This window comes from Parasteatoda tepidariorum, chromosome 2, assembly GCF_043381705.1.
Source record: "Parasteatoda tepidariorum isolate YZ-2023 chromosome 2, CAS_Ptep_4.0, whole genome shotgun sequence".
NCBI lineage: Eukaryota > Metazoa > Arthropoda > Arachnida > Araneae > Theridiidae > Parasteatoda > Parasteatoda tepidariorum.
The window spans coordinates 17,859,548-17,874,492 of record NC_092205.1 but is presented as its reverse complement, the minus strand read 5'-3'; the positions used below and the strand labels follow the sequence as shown (position 1 = coordinate 17,874,492).

Genomic DNA, 14,945 nt, shown 5'->3' with positions numbered 1-14,945 from the left:
TATTTATTAAATCAGTGTTGGCAAGTGTTCTTCAACTGCTCTTATCGTACTAAGCTCCCATTTTCTTAAGTAGCTATTGAAAATATCTTTCTGCGAAAACGGTTGAAGATATAGTGAGAGATCTTGAAGTGCTGTCTTTAAATTTATTGGCGCACAATTGAAAAAGGGTGCTTGCTAACAAAAGGAAACGGAAGTTTTCTTAAATTTAATTTAGAATAACTTTGACTTACAATTGTTTTAATTTTATGGAAATAATCGATGAAAAGAAATAACTGTCCAAACGTTTTTAAGGGTTTTCTTAGTTTGATTTTCGAATTTCTGTAAGAAATATTTTAAAAATAAATTTTCACTTTTTCGCGACTTCCAATATTTTACAATAAATTTATCAAACACCAGGCACACACACGCTGTGCACGTTAAATATATCATAGATGCAAAATAATTTTTTTCTTATTTTGTTAATTAACTTTTTTCTGATTTTTTTTTTTTTTTTTTTTTTTTTTTTTTTTTTTTTTTTTTTTTTTTNTTTTTTTTTTTTTTTTGTATTCCCAGATTTGTAGATTTGAATATAAAGCCACAATGCGATTTATTGTTATGATACTTATGATATAGGTTTTTTAATCTATTTATAATTTGCGCAATACAAATAAATACAACGATAAATACTAATTTAAAAAAATAATATTTTGTATTATTTATTTTGACTACTAAGTTCAGAGTGAAAAATGAATAAGGAAAAAAAATTCAAAACTTTTGAATATTATGATTCATTTATAACTAGTTTTTCTAATGGTGTAGTTTATTTTTAAAAGATGCATGTTTTTTTTATGAGGTGGGGAATATGTTTACTTAAGAAATAGTTTTTAAAGTAGAATATACAGAGAAAAGAATTTTTAATTTGTTTTTCTTTTGGATTTCTTTCCGTACTCTCTTTTGACGTAAAATAATCCACCTGCTCCCAACTTCTTCTAAGGTAAGGCGGCAGCACATTTGGCAGCGGAGCCAAAATCTGAAATCTCTGGGACGCATCTTCTAAAGAAGCTCTCTTCCTTCTCAAGTTTGATCTCCTTCAAATAACCCACGGTACGGAAAAAACGAGTTGAACCAGTTACTTTAGTTTTTTTTCTAAAGTTATCTTTCTTTAATATTGAGGTATATAAAAATTATTCGATTTGTATTTTCTGTCACATAATTTCTCAATTTGTAACTGCGATTCAAACTACTTCCAAAACTCAAGCTGGAGCTTCCATATGTAGTATTTACACAAAAATAAAATATTAAAATAATACGTGTAAAAAAGTTCCAAATGAGCATCTTATGCAAACTGATAACCTAATCAACGAGCAAACTGATTACTTAAATCATTTTCATTTTCCTACTTTTATTATTTTCATTAAATCTAACATGCAAAAATTTGCTTTTAAGTATAAAATGTGATGTTCAATATGAGATTTTTAGAACATGATAGTATCTTTTCAATTATCTTCCTTCCTTTTTTAGAAACTTTTTATTCACGCTAATATTAAGTGATCTAAGAATAAACTATGCTAACATTGTAAGATATTTTTCATGAAAATCAGAATTGTAAAACTTTAGATGGCTTTTACCATAGTTTTAAAGTCTTTAAAAATTCCGATTTAAGCCGATGGCTTTACAAATTTTCAGACAATTTCAAATTTTTTATACAATTTTAATTTGTTGAGGTTTTTATTTCATTTCAGTTTCTTTATTAAAAAATACGCAACACCAGAATTCTTAGCCCTATCACGCGATTTATTTTTTTAAAAAAATGTAGCCATTGCACAAAAAATGAATTTTTGCATAATTACAAAAATTCTTCTGTTAGTTAAAAGTATAAAATTAATTCTTGAAATATTCTTGAAAAATATAAAATTAATTCTTGTTTTTGAAATTTTGAAGCAAAATTACTGTAACATGGCCACTATTTCATTTCATTTGATTTTTTTGAGTATAATGCTATATACTCTAAATATTAATGTTAGTGAATAAAAAAATACACGTGACTTATTAAAAAAGAATTTTGAAGCATTGGTTCCTAATTCTTCAAAAATTCATCCTTTAAGTTCTTGCCTCGCCTGTAGAAGCAATAATTTATGAAATGTGTTTTTGAAGTTATCCCATAAAAAATCATATGGTATAAGGTCCGGGGATCTTGGTGGCGATGTATTTAAAGATAAGTTGCTTGTAAACCACATCACCAAGATATTGTTTATGAACTATTGACGTTGAGTTCAACAAGAACTTAGAGAACGAGTTTCTGCTGCATTAGGAACCATTGAAAGTAAGAAATAACAAAGTTTTTGTAACGAACTTGATTAAAGATAAGATTTTTGCCGTGTAACAACAGGATCACACATTTAATACTTGTAACTGAAAAAAATGATTTGGAATTTCTGTCTTTAAATTTCTGTATCACTTATTGTAATATATGTAATAGAATCAAAATAATAAATATTTGAAATCCAGATTTATTAGCGTTAATTCTGAAAATAGCAGCAGGTAAGTCTAGAGTCTATCCACATGCTTCTCTTCAGAAGCTTTTTGTCAAACATGGAGCTAAAAAATGTGGTTGGATGGATTCTAAAATTAATCGTTTCGAATCTTTTTTTAAATTCCTAAGTCATTACTTTATCCGTTTATTTTCACGCTATAAAATTAAAACTTAATTTTGTGAAAAAGTATTCTAAGTATATAAGCTTTCAAAACACCAATACAACCAATATAGATACTGCCATCAAAGAAATCATTCTTTAACGTCATTATTCAATAAAGCAAAACGTCAGAAGGAGAAGAAAAAGCCTTTTTTGAAAGTGATAATGACATTATTAGATACACATTCCAACCTGTTGCTAAAATAGGATAAATGAGAGTAACTATGGCAACGATTCGGAATGAACCGAGCCTTGATGATGATGCTTTAACATTTTTGAGTGCATTTAAAACAAAGAAGCGAATATTATTATTCTTGCAACAGATAAACGACGCCTATCGATAATTGTTTTCAGACACATTTAACAGCAAAAAAGAAAAGCACCTAATAGAAATGCAATTGAGGTATTTTAGAACGTTTTTGAAATTTAACAGTTGATTGGAAATAAATTTTAAGTTCTCAAATGCATAAAAATTAATTATATTATTGACTCACAGATGATTTTTTTGTGTGGCAATAATCAAATTTTTTGCAAGACTGTACTTATAGGCCCGGTAGAATAATTTGTAATGTAAATTTGCAGCATTTCATAAATCCAAATTTGTGTACTATCCTCAACTAAGTTTAGCATAAATTATTATTGTAAAAATTGAGCTTAATCTAATATATATGTTGCAAAAGTTTCAACCATTAGGTCTTTATACATAAATTTTATGTTGCTTAAATTTAAGTTGAATTTTCTCAATGATATTAAGGAAAATAAAATACATTTTAATGCAGTTAAGCCAGTAATCAAGTAAAAGAAAGAAATATTTTTGTTCTTTGGGGTATTTTCTCAATTATGCCTCTTTTTTTTAAATTTTTCGTTGCTTATTTATTCTTATTGGTTTCTAGAGATGTTTAAAAAAGGATTCTGAGCAATTTCCATCCATTTGTTTCTTTGCTTTTTATAATTAAAAGAAATTAAAATGAAAAATGATACAGATGCTGTTAGCTCCTACTGCTATGTTGGATGGTTTTTTTTCCGATATGGCTTATACGTAAACACACAATTTTGACCCTACGAAATTCTGTTACACATTTATTTTTTTCCAATACAAAAAAAGTTAAAAATTCATGCACTTCTTTTAATGAAACAAAGAAACTGCGATAATGAGATAATCAAAAAAACATAATGAGGTAATCAAAAAAATATATAGTGCTAGATAAAGGGTAACAAATGATTAATATAACAATGTTACTCACAATTCGATCTTCAAGATACTTGTTTCATACGCATCGTATCAGCAGAAACAAAATGGTTTTTCTACCCGTTCTAGAAACCAGGAATGTATTTTGAGAGCGATATCTAAGTTCTTTTATTTTATTTTTCCAGGGGCATGCTTTCGTATCTATTTATTCCATCTCCAGGGGTACATCATTAGCATCGAATTTATTTGGCTAGGAAATTGAATGAGCAATAGAACACTCTCCGAGAGAATCCATTGTGATCCGGAGATCCCAAATTTGGATCTGACCTTGAAGGGAAGCAGCCCTTCACTCTGTGCCAAGAAGGGTTAACCCAATTCCTACCAAAGAATTTCACCTCGCCGGTACTTATAATAAGGACAGATGAAAGAGCTTCATACAAACTAAATGTATGCTCTAATTTCATACAATTAGTTAGTGAAAAAAATAGTTTGATACATGAGAGTACAACAAAATGATTGCTCAAATGAAAAAAAAAAAAAACACTGATTAAAAGAACGCAGGCAGAACATCAAAACGATTTGAAGTAGTAAAATGATTATTTTTACATTAAAATACATTAAAAAGAATTTTTTAATCATATTTTCTGTAAGAGATATTTGAAAATAATTTTAAAATTAGTAAACGCATATTCAATTAAAAAAAAGAATTAATTACTGAAAGGATATAGGAAAACAAAATGGCATATGCCTTATAGTACTAGTTTTTTAAAGGAAAAATATTAAAACTATAATGAACCATTTGAATAATGGAATAAAACAATTACTTTTGCTTATTACTAAAGTATTAAAGCATGTCAAAAAGAACTCATTTACCATGCTTTTAATTACTGGAAATGTGTTAAAATTAGTTTTTGAATTAGTGAATATATATTCTAACAAGAAAGAGAACTAATTACTAGAAGAATATAGAAATGAAAAATGGCAAAAGATTTTAACTAGTTATTTTTGCAAATTATTAAAGTTTTATTAAAAACAACTTTATTCTTTTTTTTTCTTTTTTTTTGTAGGAAATGAGTTAAAATTAGTTTTAAAATTAGCAAATGTATATTTCAATAAAAAAAAGAAACCCTCACTAAAAGAACTTGATAATACAAAATAGTAACCGATTTATAATGGTAAATTGGCTATTTTTGCATATAATTAAAGTTTACGAAAAGGAATTTTATAGTGTTATTTTCTGTAAGGAACGAGTAGTAATTAGGTGTTTCATATTACGCAACCTTCAAACAAATACTGTAAGACAATGTGCTGCAAAAAATGTCTTTTTTTTAAATAAAAAAAAAGAAGAAGAAGAATTTATAATGTTTTAAAGACAGAAAACAATATGATTTTTTTTTTTTTTAAAAATTCGATAAAAATGGTGTTTTTTTAGGATTGTCTTCAATTATTAATTTTAATTTATATTGTTGGAAGAAATATGATATACCAAGTTTAGAGGTTATAAATCGTTACTTGTTTTACACAATATGTGTACGTGCCATAAAGTTTGAAAATTAAAAATACTTTTCAATAAAATTTAAAATAAGAATTTTTCATAGCTTTATATTTATTATTTTCCGTTACACCACATTGTTGCTGTCCATTCATCAATCCTCAAAGCCTAAATTGGACAAAATTTGGAGTATTATAGCTAAAAATTATTTATTAAGAAATATATTAAATTTTAAATATTTGAAATGATACTGTTTTTTTCTTCAATAAAGGAACAATATTAAACCATTAAAACTATAATGTAATTAAATATTATAAAATGCTTGGATAAAGAAAGACTATAGACATAGAATTTACTACCCTTTTTTGTTGTTATACGGAATTTCTTTCAAAGTACAGTACCCTTCCATATTATTAGGGACACTTAAAATTTCTAAAAAATTGTCCTTTTTCAAAGTGTCATAACTTTTTCAAAAATGAATCAATTTTCATAAAAATTTCAGGATATCNTGTTGTGATACGGAATTTCTTTGAAAGTATGTTACTAAGAGTTAACATCAATGCAACTTTTCTTTTTGTTTTCTTATACAAAGTGTTATCAATTGGAGTAAATAAACACATAAAATATTTCTAATACATAATGATATATAATATGATTTTATTTAGCATATACTTTTTAGATTTATGAAATACTCCGATATAGTTCAGGATGTTAGAATATATTTATGTTTTCATTTTGATTCATTCGTGGTATAAAGCCTTTTGTCCACTCGCGGCTAATACTTAAAGTGGACCAGAATTACCAAAGTAAGCATCGTAAGAAAAAGGTTAAATAATGCTGCAATATATTATGAGATTAGCACTAATGAATAGCCGAGTTTTAAAAATTTAAATTTTTGAAACTATTACAAATATTACAATAAATAATACACGAAATTAAAAAAAAATATATAATATATGTTTTCTTTCTTCCCACTTTTCTTAGTTACAAACATATGATATGATACCTTTTTTACTCAACAAATATTTTATATCTAACCAAGTTTATTCGACACACTTTTGTAGTGTTTTCAGCACAGGAGGTTCTTAAACAGTGTCTAAGGTGCTTGGAGACAAGTGATTCACCCTTAATAATGTGGCTACTAAGATCCCCGGACCTTAAGCTATGAGATATCTTTTTATGGAGTTATTTCAGAGGTACTGTTTAAGAATCTCTGATACCAAAAATCACTGCAAGAACTTTAATGTATTTATGTTGAACTAAGAACTATTGACAGCGCGAAATGAACTTAATTACAATCTAAAAGGCTGTCATGTAACAAAATGACCACATATAACTGAAAAAATTCATTTATTTTCCTTTAATTCCGTGTTTAATTTAGTATAATAAGTGGAACAGTTTAAAAAGAGTTTCAATTTCAGGAATTAAGGGTTTCCTTTAGATAGAAAAAGGATTTCACTTTCTTCATGTTAACCTACGGAGAATTATGTGTCTGGAATTTCCTTATTTATTCATTATAATTAGTTAATATTTATCCAAAATATTAACAAATTAATATTTTGGATTACTTTTTGTTTATTTTATAATTTAAATGTTTGCTGTTGATCTCAGTTAACGGACTTTAAATTTCAAAGTGGTAAGCATTTTTGAATTTTAAAAAACTTTAAATTGTGAAAAGGTTTTAAAACTACTTACAACATTAAAATTTAGTTACTAAGTTCAACTGAACATATTTCAATGAATGAAATGAAATAAAAATTATTCAAAAAAATCAATTAGTTACTGATTAAATAAGGACATATAATTTTCCATAGATTAACATGGAGAAAGCAAAACCCTTTTTATACCCGAAAGGGTATCTTAATTTGTGCTAACTCTGTATAATGAGGTTTTCATAAATTTCTTCAACATATGCATCTTTTGTTTAAAATGATCAATTTTCCATATAATTCCCCATAGGTTAACATGAAAAAAGTAAAATGCTATTTCTGTTCGAAGGTGTACCTTAATTTGAGCTAACGCTGTATAAAATGAGATTTTTATTAAGTTCCTCTGCATATACCTCTCTTGCTCAAAATTATCAATTTAATATATAATTCTCCATAGGTCAACAGGGAGAAAGTAAAATCCTTTTTATGTTCGAAGGGATACCTTAATTTGTGCTAACGCTGTATAATTAGGTTTTTATAAAGTTCTTCAACATATATATTTTTTTTCTTCAAAACTATCATACCGGTTTGGAAGAAGAGTTTTGACAACGCGTCGTAAAAAATTTCAAAATCCAGGAGGAATTGAACGCGAATTGCACAACAAACAAATAAATCTATTCCAACGTAACATGAAGACACGGAAATGACAAGTGTTCTATCCACTTCAAGATACTGCTTTTATTCTATGATATGGAACGTGAGAGCTACTCGCAATAAAATAAAAATAAAAACGGGTAAAATTCTTATTTTTAGAAACTTTTGCCAGCACATTTGTTTTGAAATGCAAGACAATAAACGGACAATAGAATAACCTTTTCTTTTTATTTTTTGCGTGAGTTGTAACGTCAGTTTGATAAGATTTGCGATTGAAAGTTAAAACAATGTTCAGCTGTAAGTGGAAGTGCTTCAAGAGCGCGTCAAGATAGCAATAATACTTATGCTCGAGTTAAAGAAATACTCAGGACGAGATTGTCAATTCCATTATCACAATCGAAAGACCTTCGTTTATTGTAATTGAATATAAGAGCGATAGATTGAAAGAAAAGTCGGCGATAATGGAATGAGTTAGAACAATATTTGATGCATAGGAAATGGAAAGTTATTTTAGGAATCGTGAACAATTTAAAAGAGGATTGTATTTTTTAAATTTGATCACTTAATTATTTTATACTTCGAGTCAGCTTAACTCTTTATGTCACTGTGCTGCATATCTGCAACTAACACAAAAAGCATATGTCTTTTCAATGGAGAGCGTTTTGAAGGACAAATTTTGGCAATTATTGCAATCCTTTAACATTACTCTCCGGTGATTTTTCGGATTGAAGTTCAATTTGTACAAAATTGCATACGTTTAGTTTAGGAATATTACTCAGACGAATTGAAATTTTTTAATTTAATTGAGGGAAATGAATGCTTGAATCAGGGCTCGAAAAAACTCAGAAATTTTACCCGTCCCCGAGGACGGCTTGCCCAACAATGTACCCGTCCTCCGTTGAAACTAACCCGTANTGATTTTTCGTATTGAAGTTCAATTTGTACATGTTGTACAAAATTGCAAACGCTTATTTAAGGAATATTACTCGCATAAATTAAAAAATTTTAATTGAATTTAGTGAAATGAAATTTTTTAATATTTGAATCTTTATGTCATTTTTTCAAAATGCGGCAGAAATGCAAGAATCAATTTTGTCATTTTGCATTATGTGGTAAATATGCAAAAAAAAACATATTTTTTCAATAAATTTTTAATTTTATAACACAAATTTTTTCATTATTTTTATGAACTTAAAATGATATATTCTAATTTATTATAAATTTTTTTTTAAGTCGAAGCTGAGAAATTAAGTATAAACTTAATGGTTAGTTTTGTGATACACCTGGCGAATGTAAATCAGTTNGGGCGGACGGGCTGTTTTTCGAGACCTGGTTTGAATATTTGAATCTTTATGTCATTTTTCAAAATGCGGCAGAAATGCAAGAATCAATTTTGTCATTTTGCATTATGTGGTAAATATGCAAAAAACCATATTTTTTTAAATAAATTTTTAATTTTATAAAACAAATTTTTTCATTATTTTTGTGAACTTAAAATGATATATTCTAATTTATTATAAATTTTTTTTTAAGTCGAAGCTGAGAAATTAAGTATAAACTTAATGGTTAGTTTTGTGATACACCTGGCGAATGTAAATCAGTTTTTTAAAGACTTTGGCGGAACAGAAACACGTTGTTTTTATTGCGCTTAAATTAGAATAATACGCAAAAGCGAAAATAAACCCCCAGAAACAACATAAAGAAGCTGCAATGATTTATGACATGAGCATCAATATTTATAATCGATATAAAATTCCCTTTCACTTAAAGATAAATACGTAAATCATTTTCAGTTCAGATTATTTTACTTCACCTTTGCATAAACACTGAGTATGACTGCTTATGTTTTAATCAAAGAGATATTCATTGTCTTCAATAGGCAGTATTATATTAAGAAATTCTGATAGAAAACTAAAGTATGATATTAAAAAACAGCGGTAGTTGCTGCATAAAATAAAAAATCAAACAGTGGTAGCTATATTATGATCAAACCTAATAAATTATTACAGATTTAGACAATTAAGCAGTTTTAAACATTTTCTCGTCAATTTTAAAATTTAATATACAGTACACTATATTGTGGGATAAATCCTTCTTGGTAAATTTTATTTTACTCACATTTGTAATTTAAAGTTTAAAGAAAAGTGAATTTATGTGAACCTAGAACATACCATGAAATTTCGAAGACTGAAATTATTTTTCCTTCAAATTATCAAAATGCGAACAAATTATGGCGAGATTATTTAGTATTACGCAGTGAGGAAATTATCCAGCCACAATTTGTTTGCATTTTAATATTTTACAGAAGAGGGTGAAACAGAATTTGTCATGAAAAGTTTCTCCCGAGGTATAGGGTCCCTTCCGAGGTATAGGGTCCTATGAATTGTAACAATCGTATGCGTGTACAAAATATAATAGCGAGATTACTTTATCCTTAGGTATTCCAAGATTTTTAAGTAGTTAAATAAAAACAGCGCAGTTTAGGATATAATCTGTTCAAAAAATAACTACAAAAGAAAAATTTATAGTTCAAGGAAATGTCTAGTCGATTCCATAAATGGTGATTTTTTAGATTATTTTCCAATTTTCAGTTTTATTTATAGTATATGTCATTTATATATATAAATGAATTCAAATTGTTATTATGACTAGCGTTTAAAAGCATGGTGTTTGTTATAATTTGTTATGAATAACACTTTTCAAACAATAATTATGTACAAGTCAATAAATTAATAAAATTCAAGCGCGTTCTCATTTCTGTTAAATACGGATTCATTAAATATAGTCATGGAATCTTTATCATTTATATAGATTTCATTACTTTATAAACTGGCTTCACGAATATGAAGAATTAATAGCAGCAAGTCTAGCATTAAGTGCTAATGTATGCTTTCATGCATTTTCGTAAAGGTTTTTCATGCATTGCATTTGAATAAAATTGAAAGTATCCAAGTTATTTCCGTAATTTCTGCTACTTTGTGTTTTTAATTTATTTTTAAGCACGTTTAAAATTGGCGCGTTTTAGAATAAAGAAGTTCCGCCTTATTTTCCACTTCCTTTTTGCTGGTATTTAAGAAAGGATATTTGATAGCAATTTCAATGTTGAAAAAACGAATTGCACGAGAGACGAAACTCAACATTTGAGAAAGGATTGAAGAAAACAGCTCGCGAATAAGGAAATTCAGTAAATGCATAAAATACTTGCATATAACTTAAAGTTGAAAGGTCATTGTAATTCCAGAAATAAAATCGTATTTCTGACTTTGTCACATTACTCATGAAATCTTTAAAATTCATTTCTATACATATCATAACTGAGTGTTTTTACTATATAGTTTTAGATCAAATGCAGAGAGTGTACATTTATTTCAGTAAATAATTTTTTTAAAATATTTACTGATGAAATCAGTATAATATTTTATTTGTCAAGTTGTTGCATTTGTTTGTAAAGTGTCCGTGATTTTATAAATGAATATGTAAATTAAAACGTAAAATTTATAATGAGGAGCTTATTTCTAACTTTAAATACAAACATTTTAAACATTTAGTTGTGCTAATTTCAATCTTCTGAGAATCAATTGCACCCTTTTGCAAACAGTTCCTTTTGTCACAAAAATTATTTTAAACTTTTTTAGATTCTCATTTTCATCGTCATAAACTTATAAACCATTGTTATTAACCATAATCGTTCAAATTTGCTGCAATCTAGATAAGTCGAAAAATTGAGCCACATTATGGAACAAGTTAATCATTTTTTGAACTTTATTACAGGATAGAATAGTTCATTTTAAAACCTTATTAAGAGTCCACTAAGTTAGCACGACAGTATAATTGTATGCAACGATTTCAACGATTAATCGATTTTTCCAATAATACAAATTGGTATACAAAATCTCAAAATAATAAATTTCAAAATTAATAACTTACAATCTATTTAAAATTTGTTTGCAAAAAAGACTAAAACTAATTTTCAGAAGATTTCAATTGATTTGCAGAAACAATAATGGTATAGTAGTAAAGTACAAAAGAGTGCGTGAGGAACTCTTATAAATAAATTCTATTTATGTGTTACTATACGTTTTTAATAATAAATTAAAGAAATAAACTATGCATGAGCTTGTTTATTGTAAATCGATCAAGTTTTCTAACTCGAAAACTTTGTTTTTAAGAAGAAGAAAAAAACTGTTAGCCAGAAGTAAGCTCAATTTAGATCACTCTGAACTGAGAGCTATCTTTTAGTTAAGTAAGGTCTGTGAGTTGGCTTTACTGCAAATCTCAAAGCTANTCGAAAACTTTGTTTTTAAGAAGAAGAAAAAAACTGTTAGCCAGAAGTAAGCTCAATTTAGATCACTCTGAACTGAGAGCTATCTTTTAGTCAAGTAAGGTGTGTGAGTTGGCTTTACTGCAAATCTCAAAGCTAAAATTTATTTTTGTTCAAGGAGGACACCCCCTGTTCTGCCTACTGGATTTTGGTCCGAATTTAGACTCATTTAATTTTAACTCTTAAAACGTGGGCGAGGGTCACACATAGAACGGACAAAGAAAAATCTGAAAACGATAAAATGATATAAATGGATGAGTATGGATAAAATTTCTGTAACTGCATTCTTTTTTAACAGTTTTCATAATTTGTCAGTTTTTCTACTTTATGTATTTGGTTGCAGTGCATGTTTGGGAAACATACTTTCTATAACTGTTTATTTTACAACGAATTTTTTGTTCACCAAAAAAATAAAGTAACAAAAATCGACTATTAAAAGTTATTAGATCAGCAGAATAAAATAATTACTATTTTAAAGAAAAAATTCTTTCCAGTTTAACTTTTATATTCAGCGTTCCGGTACTCAATTTTGTATTCAAACTGTAAGAAAATCATTTTCTTCTTTTAATATTTTTTCTTCTTCTTTCTGTTGAAATTACACTTACGATATAGTTGTAGGTAAATGTTTATTAGACGAATTATAACAAATAATAATCAGTATAAACTGATTAGTATAAATAAATATGCTGAATGTTTGTAAAAAAAATTTGTATTTTCCACCGTGTTCAATCACTTAAAAAATTAATGATGCAACTAAGCTTTAAGTTTTAAACACACAATATCCTTTTCCTATTTTACGAGATTTTTAAATAGAATAATCAATTTGAAGAATATATTCAGATATTTTAAAACCAATAATTACGAATCAGACTTGTATATTACCTGTTTGATCGATAAGAGTTAGTATAGAATTTGATTGTTATAATTTTTTCCTAAGATATTATATTGAAGATCGTCTTTAAAATGAAATCGAAGGCAAGCCATGTTTATTAATTTCACTATTGTAGATATGTTTAAAAAATTTTAATAGACAGACATCAGTTGTTTAATAAAATGCAAAATTTTTTAAATAATTTACTTAAGAAATATGTTTAATATAGTAGCAGTCTTGTACTCCGTTATATTTAAAAGAGTATAAATATAAAGTTGCGCATCAGTAAAAATATATAAATTTTATGAAATATAAGATGAGATTGTAAAGAAATGCTGCTTTATTAGCTCATGATTTTTTTTTTTTTTCGTATTCAGCTGTTGCAAAAAACTTCTCTTAACATATTAAAGTTTTTGTTAAGCTATAACTATAAAATTGCATACTAAAAAAAATTTTATTTTGTAGCAATTACTTTTTTGAACTTTTTTTAATCATTATATTTATTATTTGTGTTGCAGATTATTAGTTTCAGGTAACCACTCAAGCAAGAGTTGCATTTAATTTTTTTTCCCATTGCAATTTAGAGATAGTTAGTCAACTGTATAGAATAAATTCTCCTAACAATTTTTTATCAGTTGGATTGTTTTATAATTATTAACAATTATTTTCTTTAAGTACTTTTATTTATTCTTTGAGTTGTCTTTATTTGAGTTGCAGGTTTGTTTCATAGCTCAGATGACTACTGCAATTAAACCTGCTCTCAAATTCAATTGCTTTTTAGTGCAATGAATAAATTTCTCAATTCGTTGTTCCAAATAAATCCTCATTTAAATTTCTGAATTTAATTAATAGTTAAAAATCATTAACTTACCTTGCTATTTGGTCCCGGCAAAATCCTATGCAGCACAGCAGAAGAAAAAAAAATGAATAAAAACAGAAGAAAAAAAATAATTTAAAAAAATAATCGAAACAAAAGTTTTTTCGTTATCGGCGAGTTTTATATTTCTTTATTATTAATCAACGCCGAACCATAACGACGTACAAAGCACACGAAACACACAAAACACAGAAATCGCAGCGCCCGTTCCTCCGGTTGCTCACTGCGAGGTCTGGAACCAAAGGGAACACACGAGGCTGCTATATCGAGCGAACGTCCCGCCCTCTATCGGGATTCGTAACAAACAGCAGAGTTTTGATTGTGCCTTAATTTCTTTTCTTCACTCAAGGACTTATTCTCATCCCAAAACGGAAAGGCATCGGGGATAGAACTCATTAGTAGCGAGTGTGACGTAGGAAGGCGAGGGCACGATTTAAAAATACAAAAAGTTTTGCTGACCAAAATTTTAAATAGAATTCTTCGTGACAATGGTAATGTCGACAGGGAGCGTCGTTAGGGCAGGATTTGTGTCCCTGGTAGAAGACACCCCTTCATTCCTGATAGATACTACAAGTTCTGAAATAGAAAATTTTTTTTCTTTCTTTTTTTTTCCCCTATCCCTTTTAACAATAAGAGTGAGGCCCAATTTTTGCCTGTAAGAATGTCTTTTTAAATTAGTGGCAGATTCTATTGTCAAAACGAGTTGGAAGTTACTTTAACACTCAGGCAGATGCATTCAAACTAATAGAGGCTACATAGATCTTAATAAAATACTACATTAGTAGAGAATAATGTATAACACAGGCATAAGCATATCAGGTATCTAGATTTTGAGGGGGACTAAATTAAAATATAATGTTTGACCAGTTCTATAAATTTTCAGACATAAAGAAGAAAAAAAAACTCTTCCATCTGTTAAATAATTGCTAAAAGATTTTTATTTTCTTTAAATTCTCAATTCTTTCTTCTTTTGCTTTTAGTCTAACATAATTTTAATCGATGAAGATTCATGAAATTTTTTTTCATTTGTCAGAAATATTGAGGGGACTTTTAGAGATTTTTAATTATTGAGAGGAACATACACACGCCAACAATGCGTATAACAGGTCTGCTACTTATTCGGAAAAAAAAAGGAAAAAAACTGACTGTCAGTGGTTATCAATATTTATTTAAAAATATGATGTGCACAAAAAATTCAAGTAAGTATTTATTACACAATA

General features: G+C 27.6%; 1 protein-coding gene across 3 annotated transcripts in view; it reads right to left on the bottom strand.

Annotated features, from left to right (window-relative positions):
* LOC107437411 (calcium-transporting ATPase sarcoplasmic/endoplasmic reticulum type) overlaps positions 1–14,303 on the bottom strand; it is a 66,707-nt gene extending 52,404 nt beyond the window's left edge. Inside the window, exon 1 of one of the 3 annotated variants that reach the window (XM_043043148.2) lies at positions 13,720–14,303. The gene's annotated coding sequence lies outside the window, so the exon portion shown is untranslated. Of the gene's footprint in view, positions 1–3,916; positions 4,215–13,719 lie in introns of those variants that run through there. The other 2 variants (XM_043043151.2, XM_043043150.2) reach the window with 2 other exon arrangements.
* Positions 14,304–14,945: the final 642 nt, after the last annotated feature.